General features: G+C 41.4%; 1 pseudogene across 1 annotated transcript in view; it reads right to left on the bottom strand.

Annotated features, from left to right (window-relative positions):
* LOC311107235 (eukaryotic translation initiation factor 3 subunit H-like) overlaps positions 1-16,430 on the bottom strand; it is a 160,276-nt pseudogene that overhangs the window by 45,750 nt on the left and 98,096 nt on the right. Inside the window, exons 7-8 of the transcript in view lie at positions 11,061-11,181; positions 8,624-8,725 (exon numbers count right to left, since the gene is read on the bottom strand). The product of the transcript in view is annotated as a eukaryotic translation initiation factor 3 subunit H-like (transcript). The remainder of the gene's footprint in view (positions 1-8,623; positions 8,726-11,060; positions 11,182-16,430) is intronic.

Raw genomic sequence — 16,430 nt, 5'->3', positions numbered from 1 at the left:
GGATTAAATGTCACGAATTGTGAAAAACTGAGTTTAAATGTAGTTGGCTAAGGTGGATGTAAACTTCAGACTTCAACTGTATATATGGAATACGGTTGTCACGATCGTCGACTGAAGACACGGACCAAGGCGCAGCGTGATAAGCGTACATTTTATTTGTCAACCAGGGAGAACGAGTAATACAAACAATGCAATTAAATGGAGGACTCCCATGACAACAGTCAATTTAATGGAGGACACGCATGACAACAGTCAATTTAATGGAGGACTCCCATGATAACAGTCAATTGAATGGAGGCCTCCCATGATCACAGTCAATTAAATGGAGGACTCCCATGATAACAGTCAATTAAATGGAGGACTCCCATGATAACAGTCAATTAAATGGAGGACTCCCATGATAACAGTCAATTGAATGGAGGCCTCCCATGATCACAGTCAATTAAATGGAGGACTCCCATGATAACAGTCAATTAAATGGAGGACTCCCATGATAACAGTCAATTGAATGGAGGCCTCCCATGATCACAGTCAATTAAATGGAGGACTCCCATGATAACAGTCAATTAAATGGAGGACTCCCATGATAACAGTCAATTAAATGGAGGACTCCCATGATAACAGTCAATTGAATGGAGGACCCCATGATAACAGTCAATTGAATATAGGACTCCCATGATAACAGTCAATTAAATGGAGGACTCCCACGATAAGTCAATTAAATGGAGGACTCGCACAATAACAGTCAATCAAATGGAGGACTCGCACGATAACAGTCAATTAAATGGAGGACTCGCACGTTAAGTCAATTAAATGGAGGACTCGCACAATAACAGTCAATTAAATTGAGGACTCGCACGATAACAGTCAATTAAATGGAGGACTCGCACGCTAACAGTCAATTGAATGGAGGACTCCCATGATCACACTCAATTAAATGGAGGACTCCCATTATAACAGTTCATTAAATGGAGGACTCCCATGATAACAGTCAATTAAATGGAAGACTCCCACGATAACAGTCAATCAAATGGAAGACTCGCACGTGAAGTCAATTAAATGGAGGACTCGCACAATAACAGTCAATTAAATTGAGGACTCTCATGATAACAGTCAATTAAATGTAGGACTCGCACAATAACAGTCAATTAAATGTAGGACTCGCACGATAACAGAGGAATTGGGTGTTGCATAACTTTGTTTATGAAATAAATATGTAATTGTTGTGTTATTTGTTCACTTATGTTCCCTTTATCTAATATTAGGTTTTAGTTGAAGATCTGATAACATTCATTATCAAAAATATGTAAAAGTAGAGAAAATTAGAAAGGGGGAAAATACGTTTTCATAAATGTAGGACTCCCACGATAACAGTCAATTAAATGGAGGACTCGCACGTTAAGTCAATTAAATGGAGGACTCGCACAATGACAGTCAATTAAATTGAGGACTCATGATAACAGTCAATTAAATGTAGGACTCGCACAATAACAGTTAATTAAATGTAGGACTCGCACGCTAACAGTCAATTAAATGTAGGACTCGCACGATAACAGTCAATTGAATGGAGGACTCGCACGATTACAGTCAATTGAATGGAGGACTCGCATGATAACAGTCAATTGAATGGAGGACTCGCATGATAACAGTCCACTGAAAGGAGGACTCGCATGATAACAGTCCACTGAAAGGAGGACTCACATGATAACAGTCCATTAAATGGAGGACTCCCATGATAACAGTCAATTGAATGGAGGACTCGCATGGTAACAGTCAATTAAATTGAGGACTCCCATGATAACAGTCAATTGAATGGATGACTCTTATGATAACAGTACATTGAATGGATGACTCTTATGATAACAGTACATTGAATGGAGGACTCTTATGATAACAGTCAATTGATTGGAGGACTCTTATGATAACAGTCAATTGAATGGAGGACTCGCATGATAACAGTCAATTGAATGGAGGGCTCGCATGGTAACAGTCAATGAAATGGAGGACTCCCATGATAACAGTCAATTAAATGGAGGACTCCCACGATAACAGTCAATTAAATGGAGGACTCGCACAATAACAGTCAATTAAATGTAGGACTCGCACGATAACAGAGGAATTGGGTGTTGCATAACTTTGTTTATGAAATAAATATGTAATTGTTGTGTTATTTGTTCACTTATGTTCCCTTTATCTAATATTAGGTTTTAGTTGAAGATCTGATAACATTCATTATCAAAAATATGTAAAAGTAGAGAAAATTAGAAAGGGGGAAAATACGTTTTCATAAATGTAGGACTCCCACGATAACAGTCAATTAAATGGAGGACTCGCACGTTAAGTCAATTAAATGGAGGACTCGCACAATGACAGTCAATTAAATTGAGGACTCATGATAACAGTCAATTAAATGTAGGACTCGCACAATAACAGTTAATTAAATGTAGGACTCGCACGCTAACAGTCAATTAAATGTAGGACTCGCACGATAACAGTCAATTGAATGGAGGACTCGCACGATTACAGTCAATTGAATGGAGGACTCGCATGATAACAGTCAATTGAATGGAGGACTCACATGATAACAGTCCACTGAAAGGAGGACTCGCATGATAACAGTCCACTGAAAGGAGGACTCACATGATAACAGTCCATTAAATGGAGGACTCCCATGATAACAGTCAATTGAATGGAGGACTCGCATGGTAACAGTCAATTAAATTGAGGACTCCCATGATAACAGTCAATTGAATGGATGACTCTTATGATAACAGTACATTGAATGGATGACTCTTATGATAACAGTACATTGAATGGAGGACTCTTATGATAACAGTCAATTGATTGGAGGACTCTTATGATAACAGTCAATTGAATGGAGGACTCTTATGATAACCAGTCAACTGAATGGAGGACTCGCATGGTAACAGTCAATTAAATTGAGGACTCCCATGATAACAGTCAATTGAATGGATGACTCTTATGATAACAGTACATTGAATGGATGACTCTTATGATAACAGTACATTGAATGGAGGACTCTTATGATAACAGTAAATTGATTGGAGGACTCTTATGATAACAGTCAATTGAATGGAGGACTCGCATGATAACAGTCAATTGAATGGAGGGCTCGCATGGTAACAGTCAATGAAATGGAGGACTCCCATGATAACAGTCAATTAAATGGAGGACTCCCACGATAACAGTCAATTAAATGGAGGACTCGCACAATAACAGTCAATTAAATGGAGGACTCGCACGATAACAGTCAATTGAATGGAGGACTCGCACGATTACAGTCAATTGAATGGAGGACTCGCATGATAACAGTCAATTGAATGGAGGACTCGCATGATAACAGTCCACTGAAAGGAGGACTCGCATGATAACAGTCCACTGAAAGGAGGACTCACATGATAACAGTCCATTAAATGGAGGACTCCCATGATAACAGTCAATTGAATGGAGGACTCCCATGATAACCAGTCAACTGAATGGAGGACTCGCATGGTAACAGTCAATTAAATTGAGGACTCCCATGATAACAGTCAATTGAATGGATGACTCTTATGATAACAGTACATTGAATGGATGACTCTTATGATAACAGTACATTGAATGGAGGACTCTTATGATAACAGTCAATTGATTGGAGGACTCTTATGATAACAGTCAATTGAATGGAGGACTCGCATGATAACAGTCAATTGAATGGAGGGCTCGCATGGTAACAGTCAATGAAATGGAGGACTCCCATGATAACAGTCAATTAAATGGAGGACTCCCACGATAACAGTCAATTAAATGGAGGACTCGCACAATAACAGTCAATTAAATGGAGGACTCGCACGCTAACAGTCAATTGAATGGAGGACTCGCACAATTACAGTCAATTTAATGGAGGACTCGCATGAAAACAGTCAATTTAATGGAGGACTCCCATGATAACAGTCAATTAAATGGAGGACTCCCATGATAATAGTCAATTAAATTGAGGACTCCCATGATAACAGTCAATTAAATGGAGGACTCCCATGATAACAGTCAAATAGATGGAGGACTCCCATGATAACAGTCAATTGAATGGAGGATTCCCATGATAACAGTCAATTGAATGGAGGACTCCCATGACAACGGTCAATTGAATGGAGGACTCCCATGATAAGTCAATTGAATGGAGGACTCGCATGATAACAGTAAATTAACAGTCAATTGAATGGAGGACTCGCATGATAACAGTCAATTGAATGGAGGACTCCCACGATAACAGTCAATTGAATGGAGGACTTGCATGATAACAGTCAATTGAATGGAGGACACCCATGATAACAGTCAATTGAATGGAGGACTCCCATGATAACAGTCAATTGAATGGAGGACACGCATAATAACAGTCAATTGAATGGAGGACTCGCATGTTAACAGTCAATTGAATGGAGGACTCGCATGATAACAGTCAATTGAATGAAGGACTCCCATGATAACAGTCAATATAATGGAGGGTCCCATGATAACAGTCAATTGAATGCCAGTGGTATAGAAGCTCCAGAACCATTAGAAGAGATGCAGAGGTGCAGGACTCCCATGATAACAGTCAATTGAATGGAGGACTCGCATGATAACAGTTAATTGAATGAGGGATTCGCATGATAACAGTTAACTTAATGGAGGAATCGCATGATAACAGTCAATTGAATGGAGGACTCCCATGATAACAGTCAATTGAATGGAGGATTCCCATGATAAGTCAATTGAATGGAGGACTCGCATGATAACAGTCAATTGAATGGAGGACTCGCATGATAACAGTCAATTGAATGGAGGACTCCCATGATAACAGTCAGTTAAATGGAGGACTCCCATGATAACAGTCAATTGAATGGAGGACTCCCATGATAACAGTCAATTGAATGCTGTGGTATAGAAGCTCCTGAACCATTAGAAGAGATGCAGAGAGAGATGCAGAGGTGCAGGACTCCCATGATACAGTCAATAGTGCATTTACAGTGAGAGAGAGAATGAGAATAGGCCTACATTGTAATGAATCAGAAAGCAGTAGGCTACAGAGGTTACAACAGTAGGATACATCAATCAACTAAGAAATTAACAAAAGCTGATGGATGTAATTCCTCTCATTTAAGTTTTGGTACATTTTAATTAGTTGTTTATTTAATATATTGCCTATTCACAAATCAGCATCCAAACCTTCCAAATATAAAACAATATTGTATTTTCCAGTCCTGTTTTGAGGATTTGCCAGATTCGTTTTCCCACCAGATCGAGATACTTGACATCTTCTACAGCCATCCAGTTACCATAGTAATATCCAGGAAGACGGCGAGAAAAAAAAAAAAGAGTAGAAAGTATCCTGGAATTGAGCCAAAGCGAGATAACTCTTCATTTTGATCCCAAATGGCACCCTATTCCATTTATAGGGCACTACTTTATATATATATACTTTATAGGGCACTACTTTAGACCAGGACCCACAAGCACTTTCACCCATTCTCAGATCCTCCCCATGGGCCCTGGTCAAAAGTAGTGCACTATAAATGGAGTAGTGAGCCATTCAGGACGTAGGCTACCCCTGGTTTAATTTGATTCAGCCATGTGATTCTCTATTACCACTGACAGGATGATCTGCGGGTGAATTGGTTAAAGAGCTTGTGTTTCAACACTGATGTGATAGATTACTACAGGTTACAGCTATACAGGGTTTACTCTCTGATTAAATGACACCAAACTATACAGGCTTTACTCTCTGATTAAAATGACACCAAACTATACAGGCTTTAATCTCTGATTAAATGACACCAAACTATACAGGCTTCACTCTTTGATTAAATGATACCAAACTATACAGGCTTCACTCTCTGATTAAATGACACCAAACTAATATCCCTCTGACCTATTGAGCTCCTGCTCCAGCGAGAGAGAAGTGGGAGAGAGAGGAGGGAGATAGAGGGAGAGAGAGAGATAGAGAAATCCCTTAGCTAATTAAATAGCCTATTGCCCTACTGCTTGGGACAGGGATGCCCTGTTTGCTCAGCCAACCCTCATTCTACTTAGAAGAAAGACAAATATAGTAGGTGCTCTTTGAAAAGGGTAGTCTATCTAAGGAATCATTCTGCTTAGCCTGGTCCCAGACCTGTTTGTGTTGTCGTGACAACGACGACAGGAGTTGGCTACACAGCACAAACAGGCTGTATCAAGCATCTCAAGAGTACAAGTGCTGATCTAGGATCAGGTTTTCCACTGTCCATATAATCTTATCAATTATGTTCTAAAAGGCTAAACTGTTCCTAGTACAGCACTCCAACTCTGATATGGATGATATGTCCGGCCCCTGATCTGGGATGAGGCTAACCGTAAACAGCTAGTCTATATGATGTTCATCTCAACTATACAGAGAGATAAAAGTTGTCAGTGGAGTGGTAAAAGATAATTGGAAAAGGAATGTGCTTTCAGGGGAAGTGCAGTCAAGAATGTGTTTTTTACCTCTTTTTTGGGGGGATGATATTACATAATTTTTTCACATGGTTGGGTCGTGAATATTTTCAGATATCAAAATGGGGTTGTGGGACAAAAACGTTTAGGAACTCCTGCTCTAAACCCTGTCACCTTGCAAACACACACTAAACCCTGTCTCCTTGCATACACACACTAAACCCTGTCACCTTGCATACACACACTAAACCCTGTCACCTTGCATACACACACTAAACCCTGTCACCTTGCATACACACACTAAACCCTGTCACCTTGCATACACACACTAAACCCTGTCACCTTGGAGACACATACTAAACCCTGTCACCTTGCATACACACACTAAACCCTGTCACCTTGCAAACACACTAAACAGTCAAAATATGGAGCATCCAGTAGGGAATAATAATGGATTTCACACGGTCTATGCTACTCAGAAGAATGTATTCATATTTCAACATTTTGGAAAACAGTACACTGAAGTTTGTGATGAATTCAATAAGGCATCAGATTGTATTGTTACTATCATGGCTGAATTCAATAAGGCTTCAGATTGTATTGTTACTATCATGGCTGAATTCAATAAGGCTTCAGATTGTATTGTTGCTATCATGGCTGAATTCAATAAGGCATCAGATTGTATTGTTACTATCATGGCTGAATTCAATAAGGCTTCAGATTGTATTCTTACTATCATGGCTGAATTCAATAAGGCTTCAGATTGTATTGTTACTATCATTGCTGAATTCAATAAGGCTTCAGATTGTATTGTTACCATCATAGCTGAATTCAATAAGGCTTCAGATTGTATTATTACTATCATGGCTGAATTCAATAAGGCATCAGATTGTATTGTTATTATCATGGCTGAATTCAATAAGGCTTCAAATTGTATTGTTACTATCATGGCTGAATTCAATAAGGCTTCAGATTGTATTGTTACTATCATGGCTGAATTCAATAAGGCTTCAGATTGTATTGTTGCTATCATGGCTGGTAGACTCAGACTGACTCATAAATGACACATTATACAGCAGCAGAGTTTTTACTTGACATAAACTAATGAAATGAAAAGCCATTATTGATGTCAGAACCAATGCCGATTTGAAATCACCATGATTTGCTGAGCAGAAAGTATTTATTGACACTCCAGTCAGACAATCAATTGTCTTTATACACCAAGTTACTTGAACAAGACTAGATATCCAAAGTGCCATGCCAATAAAACAACACGTCTACTAAGTGCAGGTACAGACAACGCGTCAGCCTACCATCCAAGAACACTAAACTTAGTAAATGAATATTTCCAAACTGTGCCAATCAGAGTTCCTGTCAAGGTCTAAAGAAAACTGAATTATGAAGAGAGGGTTTGTTTTCAATTACACAAGTTCAGGAGCTGACTGGTAATTACTGTTCATCTCCTGCAGCGCTTCACACACACACACACAGTCAAGAACAAGTCATACACACACAGTCAAGAACACAAGTCACACACACAGGTTTCCCTATGGACCCTGGTCAAAAGTAGTGCACTATAAAGTGAATAGGGTGCCATTTGGGAAGTAACCAACCATCAGAGAGACAGCAGGCAGGCAGGGATGTTAGATGAAGTCTATAAAGATGAATGGAACTCTAACATAATGGAGAGATTAGGGAACAGAACAGAGGAGGGGATAGATACCTACCAGGGAGAGAACAGAACAGAGGGGATAGATACCTACCAGGGAGAGAACAGAACAGAGGAGGGGATAGATACCTACCAGGGAAGGAACAGAACAGAGGAGGGGATAGATACCTACCGGGGAGAGAACAGAACAGAGGAGGGGAGGGGATAGATACCTACCGGGGAGAGAACAGAACAGAGGAGGGGATAGATATCTACCAGGCAGAGAACAGAACAGAGGAGGGAATAGATACCTACCAGGGAGAGAACAGAACAGAGGAGGGGGTAGATACCTACCAGGGAGAGAATAGAACAGAGGAGGGAATAGATACCTACCAGGGAGAGAACAGAACAGAGGAGGGGGTAGATACCTACCAGGGAGAGAACAGAACAGAGGAGGGGATAGGTACCTGCTAGGAGGAGGGAGGGTATGTGGGTGCGTTTCTACAAAGTGGAGTGTGTGTGTGCCTGCGATGAGGAAGTGTCCATGCGAGGAGGGGGCTGGGGAGGTTTGAACATCTTGGTGACATCTTCTCTGGTCTGTCTCTAAGCATTCTCCTGCTGGTGCCGCTGGGTATGAGTGAGTGAGTGAGTGAGTGAGTGAGTGAGTGAGTGAGTGAGTGAGTGAGTGAGTGAGTGAGTGAGTGAGTGAGTGAGTGAGTGAGTGAGTGAGAGAGAGAGAGAGAGAGAACAGCTATAAAATCTGACAGACAGGGATGGAGTGATTTGTGTTGGTATACGACAGTGTAAATCAGTGATGTGCTGCGTGTCAGAACCAAAAAGCCTTTTTAATTTGGGGAGGCAGAGCAGAGGACACAGGTTGGTGGTGGGGTGTAGATGTACCTGGATACACATTCAAAGCCTGTCAAGCCTGCCAGAAACTAACATCACAATATTCATGTATAACTAGGTTGACATATGAGAAATGACTTCTAGGTTGATATGAGAAATGACTTCTAGGTTGATATGAGAAATGACTTCTAGCTTGACATGAGAAATGACTTCTAGGTTGATATGAGCAATGACTTCTAGGTTGATACATAATTTCAAAGATTTTACCGAGTTACAGTTCATATAAGGAAATCAGTCAATTGAAATAAATTCATTAGGCCCTAATCTATGGATTTCACATGACTGGGCATAGGCCCACCGACTTGGGAGCCAGGCCCACCCATTGGGGAGCCAAGCCCAGCCAATCAGAATACGTTTTTCCCCATAAAAGGGATTCATTACAGACAGAAACACTCCTCAGTTTCATCAGCTGTCCGGGTGGCTAGTCTTCTACGATTCCACAGGAGAAGAAGCGGGATTTGGAGGTCCTGGGCTGACGTGGTTACACGTGATTTGCGGATGTGAGGCCAGTTGGACATACTGCCAAATTTTGATTATGGTAGAGAAATTAACATTCAATTCTCAAGCAACAGCTCTGGTGGACATTCCTGCAGTCAGCATGCCAATTGCACGCTCCCTTATCTTGAGACATCAGTGGCATTGTGTTATGGGACAAAACTGCACATTTTAGAGTGGCCTTTTACTGATCCCAGCACAAGGTGCACCTGTGTAATGATCATACTATTTAATTAGCTTCTTTATATGCCACACATGTCAGGTGGATGGATTATCTTGGCAAAGGAGAAATACTCACTAACTGGGATGTAAACAAATTTGTGCACAACATTTTAGAGAAATACAATTTTTGTGCATATGGACAATTTCTGGAATATTCACTTGACATGTTGCCTTTATATTTTTCTTCAGTGTATATGAGAAATGACTTCTAGGTTGCTATGAGAAATGACTTCTAGGTTGCTATGAGAAATGACTTCTAGGTTGCTATGAGAAATGTATTCTAGGTTGATATGAGAAATATCTTCTAGGTTGATATGAGAAATGTCTTCTAGGTTGATATGAGAAATGACTTCTAGGTTGATATGAGAAATGTCTTCTAGGTTGATATGAGAAATGCAAACTGGTGTTTAATGCTCCATCACAAAAGGCACCATTCCATGCTCCAGCCACTCCTATATTGGGACCAAGCCTCTGTCTCCCTGGTATAGTGGATAAATCAAAAGTTATATTATATAGTACCAAGCCTCCGTCTCCCTGGTATAGTGGATAAATCAACAGTTATATTATATAGTACCAAGCCTCTGCCTCCCTGGTATAGTGGATTTGGCCAGCAGCTTCCCTGCAGGACAGTCAGTGTGAGTCCCAAATGACAGCCCATCTCCTAAATAGAGCACTACTTTTGATCAAAACTCAATAGTCCCGGTCAAAAGTAGTGCACTACATAGGGAACAGGGTGCCATTTCACAGAAGGCCTTGTTAGGGTGGTTCGGCTGAGAGGCTGGGGAGAGGGGGGAGCTAGGAGAACATGATGGATCATGGAAGTAACAGCAGGAGAAGTTTAGAGGTGATGTTAGTGGCTCCCTCTCCTTTCATTCACCCTCCCTCTCTCCCTCTCTCCCTCTCTACCTCTCTGGAGGAGAAGAGGATGAAAGGAGAGGACTCCCTGTGGACGCCCCTCTAATAGAATCACTGCAGGAGGTATATTGTCTCATTATCAACTACAATGTGTTGATTACATTCTCATCATGGTGGTCCTCTGTAGCTCAGCTGGTAGAGCACGGCGCTTGTAACGCCAAGGTAGTGGGTTCAATCCCCGGGACCACCCATACACAAAAAAATGTATGCACGCACGACTGTAAGTCGCTTTGGATAAAAGCGTCTGCTAAATGGCATATTATTATTATCATGGTAACAGAGAGAATAATGTGTGTGTCTGCGAGTGTGAGAGTGTGAGAGTGTGAGAGTGTGAGAGTGTGAGAGTGTGAGTGTGTGAGTGTGTGAGTGTGTGAGAGTGTAAGAGTGTGTGAGTGTGTGAGTGTGTGTGTGTGTGTGTTACCTGGTGTTTCTGCTGCTGCTGCTTGCTGAGGTTACGGCTGTAGGTGTTGTACTTGACGATGTCCTGACTCATATCATCCACTCTGTCCATCAGGAGCTGAAGAGACTTCTCCAGGTGGTTACTGAGGGGAGATGGACAACACATGAGATTACATTCTCCAGGTGGTTACTGAGGGGAGATGGACAACACATGAGATTACATTCTCCAGGTGGTTACTGAGGGGAGATGGACAACACATGAGATTACATTCTCTAAATGGTTACTGAGGGGAGATGGACAACACATGAGATTACATTCTCCAGGTGGTTACTGAGGGGAGATGGACAACACATGAGATTACATTCTCCAGGTGGTTACTGAGGGGAGATGGACAACACATGAGATTACATTCTCTAGATGGTTACTGAGGGGAGATGGACAACACATGAGATTACATTCTCCAGGTGGTTACTGAGGGGAGATAGACAACACATGAGATTACATTCTCCAGGTGGTTACTGAGGGGAGATAGACAACACATGAGGTTACATTATCCAGGTGGTTACTGAGGGGAGATAGACAACACATGATATTACATTCTCCAGGTGGTTACTGAGGGACATGATATTACATTCTCCAGGTGGTTACTTAGGGGAGATAGACAACACATGAGATTAGATTCTGTTCCAAGGTATCCTATCCCCTATATAGTGCACTACTTTTTGACCAGAGCCCTATGGGGAATAGGTTGTGATTTGGGACACAACCCTTGTCATGTTCCCCAGTTGAACACTTTAACATGAACATGACAGGGGGAGACCATTGTTCATAACGCACTCGGTCTTCTGCATGTTTAATGAGGGACCACTGTCAATCAATAATGAAGTATATACCGAGCATTTGTTCCAAATGGCACCCTATTCCCTATATAGGTCTCTCTGGTCAAAAGTAGTGCGCTATATAGGGAACAGGGTGCCATTTGGGACGTAGGCTGCTCTAAATGGATCAAAGCACCTCAGGGGAATCGCCATTATCACAGTTAGAGAGGGAGTAGTGAGGGGAAATAGCTTTTTAAAAACACAGAAGTGCCTAGGAGTAGGGGGCAGGGAAGTGGTCCATTAGGGGTTCACTAAGTGGACTAAAACAAACATGGTTGGTAGTTTATCTACAAAGTGATCAGGGGGTAGTGATCAGGGGGTAGTGTGTAGTGTTCTGGGGGTAGTGTGTAGTGTTCAGGGGGTAGTGTCAGTGTTTTCCATAAGCGCCAGCTGTCGGCTAAACAGCCGATTACAGACGCATTTTCAGCCTTCTATTTTTTACACTTAATTTAACTAGGCTACTTTTCAATTCGCTAGCCAGAAAAAAAGTCTGCCGAGCCCTCTCCCGCTAGAATGAACGATGTGCATCTTCCAGCGATCTATTGACAGGACAGGCGCCTGTCGCCACAAAGTGAGCGATGACAGGGAAACACTGCTGGTTTGACAGACTGCCGCCTGTCCCGCCTCTCAGTACCTGGGTGCTCTGTGGTTGGTCAGATTTCTTCACACTGAGGGAGAGAGCAAGACTCTCCATCGTCTCAGTGAATTTGCACATCTCATATAATGTGGTGACGATTAGTCTAAATCCTCTTATTGTTTTTCTGGATCATTCATTTATTTTCTTCCACGTGTTTCATGTGCAGCCGCGAAGCGTTGGCGTTATGAAGCGTTGGCGTTATGCTGTTTACAGTGCTTTGATTGATGAACAGCACGCTTGACTAGTTTATTAAAAGGTTTCGAACTGACTGAATAAAGTCGATCTCATATATCCTTGCCATTCATAAATCATACAACGTAGTTACAGTATATATATGTTCATGAAATCGCAACGGGACAGTCAACTAAAGATCGTGTTTGTATTTTCCATATGAAGTCCGTCAGGACTTAAAGTGAGTGACTGGTCAGTAGCCTACCGAATTGCATCCGTGAGAGCGACGTTCATTTGGCTCCATAATTTGCTTACTGGTAGGCAGGGACGGCTTGTTCAATAGGGCGATATGGGCGACGCACTGCCAAACGGGAAAAGGAAGGGATTTTTTTTCTAATCAATTATATCACGGCAACAGCAGTTATCAGTGTTCACGTCTGATCTGCCAGCCACTAAATGTCAAATCAGGCTAAAGTCGTGCTTCAAATGGCCCCGCCCGTTTTTGGGGCGATTTCAGTCAAGTTGAAAATCGCCCAGAAGTCTCTCATAGCCTGTCATGTAAAATCTATTTTTTTCACATTTCAAAGCTTTCAATACATTCTCTATGGGTGTCTGTGGGCTTGCACTTACGCGCTTTCGTCATACGTGACGTAACGTTGAACGTAACTAAGACAATGGCGGCTAGAAGCGTCTCTGTTGCGACCTGCAGTGCGGCGTTATTTTATGTTTTTAATTTGTAGACTTAGTTTACAAACATTCTGCCAACCATGGATTTCCAGTGGTTGGTTTTGGACTGATCTTGTTGATCGTGTACATACCCGCTACGAACGGACTAAATAATGAAAACGCTGCTGGCAGCTGAATCCCAATACAGCTGGGAGACTTGGCTGGATGAGTCCCGGACAGAGAAGTGGAGCCGGCCACCTTCACCCTGGTCAGAGCGGACCGCGATCCTGGTAAGAGAGCGACTCTGTACCCCGACATTGAACTGCTTTCTGTGTCATTGCGACCTTACTATCAATTCAATTCAATTTAAGGGCTTTATTGGCATGGGAAACGTGTGTTAACATTGCCAAAGCAAGGGAAGTAGATAGTAAACAAAAGTGAAATAAACAATAAATATTAACAGTAAACATTACACTCAGAAGTTTCAAAAGAATAAAGACATTTCAAATGTCATATTATGTATATATACAGTGTTGTTACAATGTGCAAATAGTTAAAGTACAAATGGGAAAATAAATAAACATAAATATGGGTTGTATTTACAATGGTGTTTGTTCTTCACTGGTTGCCCTTTTCTTGTGGCAACAGGTCACAAATCTTGCAGCTGTGATGGCACACTGTGGTTTTTCACCCAGTAGATAAGGGAGTTTATCAAAATTGGGTTTGTTTTCGAATTCTTTGTGGATCGCTGTAATCTGAGGGAAATATGTGTCTCTAATATGGTCATACATTTGGCAGGAGGTTAGGAAGTGCAGCTCAGTTTCCACCTCATTTTGTGGGCAGTGTGCACATAGCCTGTCTTCTCTTGAGAGCCAGGTCTGCCTACGGCGGCCTTTCTCAATAGCAAGGCTATGGTCACTGAGTCTGTACATAGTCAAAGCTTTCATTAAGTTTGGGTCAGTCACAGTGGTCAGGTATTCTGCCACTGTGTACTCTCTGTTTAGGGCCAAATAGCATTCTAGTTTGCTCTGTTTTTTTGTTTGTTCTTTCCAATGTGTCAAGTAATTCTCTTTTTGTTTTCTCATGATTTGGTTGGGTCTAATTGTGTTGTTGTTGTTGTTGTTGTTGTTGTTGTCCTGGGGCTGTGTGGGGTCTGTTTGTGTTTGTGAACAGAGGCCCAGGACAAGCTTACTTAGGGGACTCTTCTCCAAGTTCATCTCTCTGTAGGTGATGGCTTTGTTATGGAAGGTTTGGGAATCGCTTCCTTTTAAGTGGTTACTATCTGCCCCGTGAGTTCCCCCAATTGTTTGTTACCGTTGTGTACTGTTGATAATCACAAGTTTACTGGAGAACTGAGACCAAGTAGAGACTTTGGACAGGGTGGATATGGTATAATAAAGGCAGTTTATTCAGAGGTAAAGATATCTGGAATCGCGTGCACGGACTCGTGCACGTGTGTAGGTCACCTAAATCATCAGAAAAATTGCCCCTCCTGAGAATTTTTTCAGGAGCCGCCACTGCTGGTAGGCTTTTTGGCGATTATCTGCAGATAAATTATGAAAACATTCGATAAAGATCGTGAATCCTCTCACTGCAGGAACAATACGTAGGCCTAGTGAAGAGAGCTTCGCTCTAATCCAAAATATGATAAAATAAAACTGATTAAATCAAAAGGCCTATATATCAATGTCTTTGAGAATATCATAAAAGTATCATTAGCTTTTAAAATATTTTAGTCTAACTTTTGAAAATGGAACAGTCAACTGCTGTTTTCTGTGTAGCAAAGCCCATGTTAACATCTGCTTTATTCTTCAATCATACCTGTATTACAGATAGCTGAGAAAATGCCTCTTAAAAAGGAAGCTTGAAGCTTGTGGAAGTCAGCAGACTTACATGATTCTTTAAGAAGAAATCTGTGGGTCAGTTGCTAAACAAGTATTTTTTTGAATAAATGACATACTGCAATTCACAGAGTTGCAAACACGTGTTGAAATTCTTTCAGTAATTTAACTTCTCTTAACACATACAGTGCCTTGCAAAAGTATTCATCCCCCTTGGCGTTTTTCCCCTTTTGTTGCATTACAACCTGTAATTTAAATAGATTTTTATTTGGATTTCATGTAATGGACATACACAAAATAGTCCAAATTTGTGAAGTGAAAAAAAAAATGAAAAACTTGTTTCAAAAAATTCTAAAAAATAAATAACGGAAAAGTGGTGCGTGCATATGTATTCACCCCTTTTGCTATGAAGCCCCTAAATAAGATCTGGTGCAACCAATTACCTTCAGAAGTCACATAATTAGTTAAATAAAGTCCATCTGTGTGCTATCTAAGTGTCACATGATCTGTCACATGATCTCAGTATATATACACCTGTTCTGAAAGGCCCCAGAGTCTGCAACACCACTAAGCAAGGGGCACCACCAAGCAAGCGGCACCATGAAGACCAAGGAGCTCTCTAAACAGGTCAGGGACAAAGTTGTGGAGAAGTACAGATCAGGGTTGGGTTATAAAAAAATATCTGAAACTTTGAACATCCCACAGAGCACCATTAAATCCATTATTAAAAAATTAAAAGAATATGGCACCACACCAAACCTGCCAAGAGAGGGCCGCCCACCAAAACTCACAGACCAGGCAAGGAGGGCATTAATCAGAGAGGCAACAAAGAGACCAAAGATAACCCTGAAGGAGCTGCAAAGCTCCACAGCGGAGATTGGAGTATCTATCCATAGGACCACTTTAAGCCGTACACTCCACAGAGCTGGGCTTTACGGAAGAGTGGCCAGAAAAAAAGCCATTGCTTAAAGAAAAAAATAGGCAAACACGTTTGGTGTTCGCCAAAAGGCATGTGGGAGATTCCCCAAACATATGGAAGAAGGTACTCTGGTCAGATGAGACTAAAATTGAGCTTTTTGGCCATCAAGGAAAACACTATGTCTAGCGCAAACCCAACACCTCTCATCACCCCGAGAACACCATCCCCACTGTGAAGCATGGTGGTGGCAGCATCATGCTGTGGGGATGTTTTTCATCG

The sequence above is a fragment of the Coregonus lavaretus genome (genome assembly GCF_964263955.1).
Source record: "Coregonus lavaretus genome assembly, chromosome: 3".
In the NCBI taxonomy this organism is placed as follows: domain Eukaryota; kingdom Metazoa; phylum Chordata; class Actinopteri; order Salmoniformes; family Salmonidae; genus Coregonus; species Coregonus lavaretus.
The sequence above is the reverse complement of the archived record's forward strand: the minus strand, read 5'-3'. Positions and strand labels throughout refer to the sequence as shown.